Source organism: Babylonia areolata, chromosome 20 (assembly GCF_041734735.1).
Source record: "Babylonia areolata isolate BAREFJ2019XMU chromosome 20, ASM4173473v1, whole genome shotgun sequence".
NCBI lineage: Eukaryota > Metazoa > Mollusca > Gastropoda > Neogastropoda > Buccinidae > Babylonia > Babylonia areolata.
The window spans coordinates 7,992,733-8,000,232 of NC_134895.1; the positions used below are offsets into that span (position 1 = coordinate 7,992,733).

The 7,500-nt window shown below is 40.6% G+C and overlaps 1 protein-coding gene and 3 non-coding genes across 6 annotated transcripts in view; all 4 read right to left on the minus strand.

Annotated features, from left to right (window-relative positions):
• The window catches only part of LOC143295155 (regulator of G-protein signaling 22-like), a 147,579-nt gene that overhangs the window by 103,553 nt on the left and 36,526 nt on the right, over positions 1–7,500 (minus strand). The gene's annotated exons all lie outside the window — the stretch shown is intronic.
• Positions 2,743–2,850, minus strand: LOC143295553 (U6 spliceosomal RNA). Its single transcript, XR_013057038.1, has one exon. It is a non-coding gene; the product is annotated as a U6 spliceosomal RNA (small nuclear RNA).
• Positions 4,430–4,537, minus strand: LOC143295552 (U6 spliceosomal RNA). The gene has a single exon (XR_013057037.1). It is a non-coding gene; the product is annotated as a U6 spliceosomal RNA (small nuclear RNA).
• Positions 6,183–6,291, minus strand: LOC143295555 (U6 spliceosomal RNA). The gene has a single exon (XR_013057040.1). It is a non-coding gene; the product is annotated as a U6 spliceosomal RNA (small nuclear RNA).

A 7,500-nucleotide genomic window follows, 5' to 3' on the forward strand; every position in this document is an offset into this window, starting at 1 on the left:
TAGAACAGAACAGAATGCAATGCAATACATAGATTAGATTAGAACAGAATGCAATGCAATGCCATAGAATATGATGTAATAGAACAGAACAGAATGAAATACAACACCATAGAATATGAACAGAATGCAATGTGACACCACAGAACACGATATAATATAACAGAATGCAATGCAATTCCATACCACAGAACACGATATAACAGAACAGAATGCAATGCAATACCGTGGAATAGAACAAAACAGAATGCAATGCAAATGCGATGCCATAGAATAGAATAGAGCAGAACAGAACGCAATGCAATGCTGTAGAACATGATATAATAGAACATAATGCAATGCGATGCCATATGATAGAATAGAACACAATACAATACAATACAATACAATACAATACAATACAATACAATACAATACAATACAATACAATACAACAGATCTTCGATGAGCTTGTTGTCTGAACACAGCCTGTGAAGTTTGTTTCCAGCGCAGACCAATTACTGCGAAAACTGTCTAGAATTATTTTGAGTTAGCAATTTTAAATTTATCGTTACAGTCCGTGAAAGCCGCAGAAAAATGTAAACTTGAGAAATTTAATTAATGATTGATTGATTGATATGGATACTTATATAGCGTCTATCCTCGGTTTGGGGACCACGCTCTAAGCGTTTTTACAAACACGGGGTCATTTGCACAACAGGCTGCCTACCTGGGTAGAGCCGACTGACTCGACGGCTGCCACTGGGAGCTCATCATTCGTTTCCTGTGTCATTGAAATAGATTTCAGGCACGCACACATACACACTCAGACAGACATGTAAGTATCCCTTGCAAACATTGATATAATCCAGCACTTTCTCTTTAAAAGAAAAAAGTAGCAGTAGAAGAAGAATAAGAAGAAGTACAAGAAGAAAAAAGAAAGAAAAATCGAAAGCAATTTTCTGTTTTTGACGCTCGTAGTGTGTCATAGCACAAAGGTGCCAGACTAAACCAGCGCAGCCATGTTTGGGTCAGGTGAGAAGATTGTCTTTCATTCCTTGAGCTCTTAATCGTCTTTGCGTGTGTGTGTGTGTGTGTGTGTGTGTGTGTGTGTGTGTGTGTGTGTGTGTGTGTGTGTGTGTGTGTGTGAGTGAGAGAGACAGAGAGAGAGAGAGACAGAGACAGAGACAGAGACAGAGAGACAGAGGGAGAGACAGACAGACAGAGAGTGGTGTGATTGCATCTTATACACGTCTGAGCACACGAGTGTTTCTCACCTTATGGAGTGATGGCCTAGAGGTTCCGCTTGGGAAGCGAGAGAATCTGAGCGCGCTGGTTCGAATCACGGTTCAGCCGCCGATATTTGCTCCCCCTCCACTAGACCTCGAGTGGTGGTCTGGACGCTAGTCATTCGGATGAGACGATAAACTGAGGTCCCGTGTACAGCATGCATTTAGCGCACGTAAAAGAACCCACGGCAACAAAAGGGTTGTTCCTGGCAAAATTCTGTAGAAAAATCCACTTCAATAGGAAAAACAAATAAAACTGCATGCAGAAAAAAATACACAAAAAAGGGGTGGCGCTGTAGTGTAGCGATGCGCTCTTCCTGGGGAGAGCAGCCCGAATTTCACACAGAGAAATCTGTTGTGATAAAAAGAGAAATACAAATACAAATACCTTCACGAGCGAATGTTGGTTCTGTGGAAAGAGAACGACAGACAGACAGACAGACAGAACGTTTTTTATTCAAGGATTAAGATTTTAGGCATGGCCCATTCTTCCAGTCTGTCCTTGCTAATCTAGATCAGTTACACAATTGCAATAACACACACACACACACACACACACACACACACACACATATATATATATATATATAGATAGATAGATATAGATAGATAGATAGATAGATAGATAGATAGATAAATAGATAGATAGATAGATAAATAGATAGATAGATAGATAGATATAATGGAAAGCGGAGAAAGAAAGAAGAAAAAAACAAAACAGAAAGAAGTCCTTCAGAAGGAATATGATAAAGAACACACACACACACACACACACACACACACACACACACACACACACACACACACACACACACACACACACACACACACACACACACACACTTCGTCTAATATCACTTACAGTGAAAAAACGTTAAACTAAAGAACGAACACACACACACACACACACACACACACACACACACACACACATTGACAGATGGATAAGAGAGAAAGAGAGAGAAAGAGAGAAAGAGATAAGAGAAGGTGGAAAGAGATGAGAGATAACAGGGGGAGATAAAAGGAAGAGAAACGGATATGTGTGTGTGTGTGGTGTATACACACGTGTGTGTGTGTGCATGTATATGTGTGTGTGTGTGCTTGTGTGTGTGTATATATATATATACATATGTGTGTGTGTGTGTGTGTGTGTGTGTGTGTGTGTGCGCGTGTGTACACATGTGTGTGTGTGTGTGTGTGTGGTGTATACACATGTGTGTGTATGTGTGTGTGTGTGTGTGTAATAAGTGTGTGTGTGTGTGCTTGTGCTTGTATAAGTGTGTGTGTGTTTGTGTGTGCGTTTTCAATTTGGACTTTTAATCTTTAGTGTCTTCTAAATGATAATAACAAAGCAGGAAAAAAGCTACTTGTACCTTTACATCATTATTATGTTTTATTTTAAGAAAGAGTCTGGGTTGAAATAGATTCACTGACAATATATCAACAACAAAAAAGAAAGAAAATAACAAATGAGGAAAAAAATATGGAACGCTTCACGAATTTGCGTGTCATCCTTAGCGCAGGTGGCCATGCTAATCTTCTCTGTATCGTTCCAATTTTAGTATATGCACTGTTTCAACAGTACGAGCATGTTACTGGATAATGTTTATAAATATGCCGTCTTCTCTGTGCCACTGTTTCTCCTTGGTGTTTTGGTTCGTAAATTCATAAAAATGTTTTATTCTTAAAAATAAATAATAATAAAAAAAAAAACCTGTGAACATAGACATATTTCACAGATTTACTTTTCATTTTAGAAAATTAACAAATATCTTGGAAGCGAAGGTAATGACTTACGTTCGGTTTAAACATAGTTTAGAAAATTAACTTTCTTCAAAATCAGAAACCAAAGTGAAGATACGTTGCAACAACGTCTAAAGATCGTCCGGACACTGAGGGCGACCGAAAACTATTTTTAGCCCACACCCCAGTGATTTCCCTTGCCTTGCTCGGTAATAAGCACCAGAGAGAGGAGGACTTCTCTCTCTCTCTCTTTCTTTATACACACACACACACACACACACACACACACACACACACACACACACACACAAATATATATATAGATATATATATATATATATCTTTGAAACCTGCTAAAGTTTGTACGAGCGGACGCAACAAGGGAGAGTACTGACACCATTAAAGACTGGATTGAAAACCATTGTTTATTTCCCTTGTCACCTCAAGGCCTGACAACAACAACAACAACAAAAAGGAGGTTTAAAAAGATAGCTTTCCCCATATCCAGAACATCCTCTCTCTCTCTCTCACATGCACACACACACACACACACACACACACACACACACACAGATGTATATTATTATACACATGCACATACACACACACACATATATATCAAACTGACGCGCATACACACACACACACAAGAAAGCATTCTCCATACCCAGAACGTCCTCACAAACACGCACGGCACGCACTGGCGCACGCACGCACACACACACACACACGCGCGCGCGCACTGGCTCGCGTGTGCCAACATAGAGAGAGAGACAGAGACAGAGAGAGGCAGACAGTCGGAGAACTGATGTGTGAGACGTGGATACATGTATGTGCAGGCGGGTGTGTGCACAAACAAGAAACAGACAAAACAGACAAAACAGACAGACAGACGAGTCATAGGACTGAAAATAGATAGTCTTGACTTTATCGTTTCCCATGTGCGCGCTTACAACACATCAGCATCAGTTGTTGGTTTTTTTCCCCAAACCGTCTCGTCAGTCCCGAAATGGATCGTAAATCAAACTGACAAGTGGGTGTTAATTAATGGTCACTCAACCCCCCACCCCCACCCCCACCCCCACCCCCCCAACCCCCCACCCCCACCCCACCCCACCCAAGGCAACTGATTTTGTTTTGTTTTTTTTAAATAAACACTTGTGTGTGTGGTGTATACACATGTGTGTGTATGTGCGTGTGTGTGTGTGTGTGTGTGCGTGTAGAGGTGTGTGTTTGTGTGTGCCGTTTCAATTTTGACTTTTAATCTTTAGTGTCTTCTAAATGATAATAACAAAGCAGGAAAAAAGCTACTTGTACCTTTACATCATTATTATGTTTTATTTTAAGGCAGAATCTGGGTTGAAATAGATTCACTGACAATATGTCAACAACAACAAAGAAAGAAAATAACAAATGAGGAAAAAAATATGGAACGCTTCACGAATTTGCGTGTCATCCTTAGCGCAGGTGGCCATGCTAATCTTCTCTGTATCGTTCCAATTTTAGTATATGCACTGTTTGAGCAGTACAAACAAACCACTGGATAAAGTTTATAAATATGCCGTCTTCTCTGTGCCACTGTTTCTCCTTGGTGTTTTGGTTCGTAAATTCATAAAAATGTTTTATTCTTAAAAAAAAAAAAGAAAAGAAAAGAAACTGTGAACACAGACATATTTCATAGATTTACTTTTCATTTTAGAAAATTAACAAATATCTTGGAAGCGAAGGTAATGACTTGCGTTCGGTTTAAACATAGTTTAGAAAATTAACTTTCTTCAAAATCATATACCGAAGTGATGATACGTTGCAACAACGTCAAAAGATCGTCCGGACACTGAGGGCGACCGAAAACTATTTTTAGCCCACACCCCAGTGATCTCCCTTGCCTTGCTCGGTAATAAGCACCAGAGAGAGGACTTCTCTCTCTCTCTCTCTCTTTCTTTATACACACACACACACACACACACACACACACACACACACACATACACACACACACACACAAATATATATATATATATATATATATATACATATATATATATCTTTGAAACCTGCTAAAGTTTGTATGAGCGGACGCAACAAGGGAGAGTACTGACACCATTAAAGACTGGATTGAAAACCCTTGTTTATTTCCCTTGTCACCTCAAGGCCTGACAACAACGACAACAACAACAACAAAAAGGAGGGGTAAAAAGATAGCTTTCCCCATATCCAGAACATCCTCTCTCTCTCTCTCACATGCACACACACACACACACACACACACACACACACACACAGATGTATATTATTATACACATGCACATACACACACACACATATATCAAACTGACGCGCATACACACACACACACACACACACACACACAAGAAAGCATTCTCCATACCCAGAACGTCCTCACAAACACGCACGGCACGCACTGGCGCACGCACGCACACACACACACACACGCGCGCGCGCACTGGCTCGCGTGTGCCAACATAGAGAGAGAGACAGAGACAGAGAGAGGCAGACAGTCGGACAGACAGACAGACAGACAGAGAACTGATGTGTGAGGCGTGGATACATGTCTGTGCAGGCGGGTGTGTGCACAAACAAGAAACAGACAAAACAGACAAAACAGACAGACAGACGAGTCATAGGACTGAAAATAGATAGTCTTGACTTTATCGTTTCCCAGGTGCGCGCTTACAACACATCAGCACCAGTTGTTTTTTTCCCCAAACCGTCTCGTCAGTCCCGAAATGGATCGTAAATCAAACTGACAAGTGGGTGTTAATTAATGGTCACTCCCCCCCTCCCCCCGGCCCCCCCCAACACACACACACACACCACCCAAGGCGACTGATTTTTTTTTTTTTTTTTTTTTTTTTTTTAATAAACACTTGTGTGTGTAGTGTATACACGGCATGTGTGTGTAGTGTGTGTGTGTGTGTGTGTGTAATAAGTGTGTGTGTGTGCGTGTATAAGTGTGTGTGTGTGTTGTGTGTGCCGTTTTCAATTTTGACTTTTAATCTTTAGTGTCTTCTAAATGATAATAACAAGGCAGGAAAAAAGCTACTTGTACCATTACATCATTATTATGTTTTATTTTAAGAAAGAGTCTGGGTTGAAATAGATTCACTGACAATATATCAACAACAAAAAAGAAAGAAAATAACAAATGAGGAAAAAAATACGGAACGCTTCACGAATTTGCGTGTCATCCTTAGCGAAGCGTGGCCATGCTAAACTTTTCTGTATCGTTCCAATTTTAGTATATGCACCGTTTGAGCAGTACAGAAAATTAACTGGATAAAGTTTATAAATATGCCGTCTTCTCTGTGCCACTGTTTCTCCTTGGTGTTTTGGTTCCTAAATTCATAAAAGTGCTGTATTCTTAAAAAAGGAAAAAAGAAAAGAAAAAAAGAAACTGTGAAACATATTTCATAGATTTACTTTTCATTTTAGAAAATTAACAAATATCTTGGAAGCGAAGGTAATGACTTACGTTCGGTTTAAACATAGTTTAGAAAATTAACTTTCTTCAAAATCATATACCGAAGTGATGATACGTTGCAACAACGTCTAAAGATCGTCCGGACACTGAGGGCGACCGAAAACTATTTTTAGCCCACACCCCAGTGATCTCCCTTGCCTTGCTCGGTAATCAGAACTAGAAAGAGAGAGGAGGACTTCTCTCTCTCTCTCTCTCTCTCTCTCTCTCTCTCTCTTTATACACACACACACACACACACACACACACACACACACACACACATATATATATACATATATATATATATATCTTTGAAACCTGCTAAAGTTTGTACGAGCGGACGCAACAAGGGAGAGTACTGACACCATTAAAGACTGGATTGAAAACCCTTGTTTATTTCCCTTGTCACCTCAAGGCCTGACAACAACGACAACAACAACAACAAAAAGGAGGGGTAAAAAGATAGCTTTCCCCATATCCAGAACATCCTCTCTCTCTCTCTCACATGCAGACACACACACACACACACACACACACACACACACACAGATGTATATTATTATACACATGCACACACAGACACACACACACACACACACACACACAAACACATACATATCAAACTGACGAGCATACACACACACACACACACACACACAAGAAAGCATTCTTCCATACCCAGAACGTCCTCACAAACACGCACGGCACGCACTGGCGCACGCACGCCGGCACACATGCACACACACACTGACGGCACACACACACACACACACACACACACACACACAAAGGGACATGCGCACTGGCACGCGTGTGCCAACATAGAGAGAGAGAGAGAGAGACAGAGACAGACAGACAGAGAATGTGTGAGACGTGGATACATGTCTGTGCAGGCGGGTGTGTGCACAAACAAGAAACAGACAAAACAAAGAAAACAGACAGACAGACGAGTCATAGGATTGAAAATAGATAGTCTTGACTTTATCGTTTCCCATCTGCGCGCTTACAACA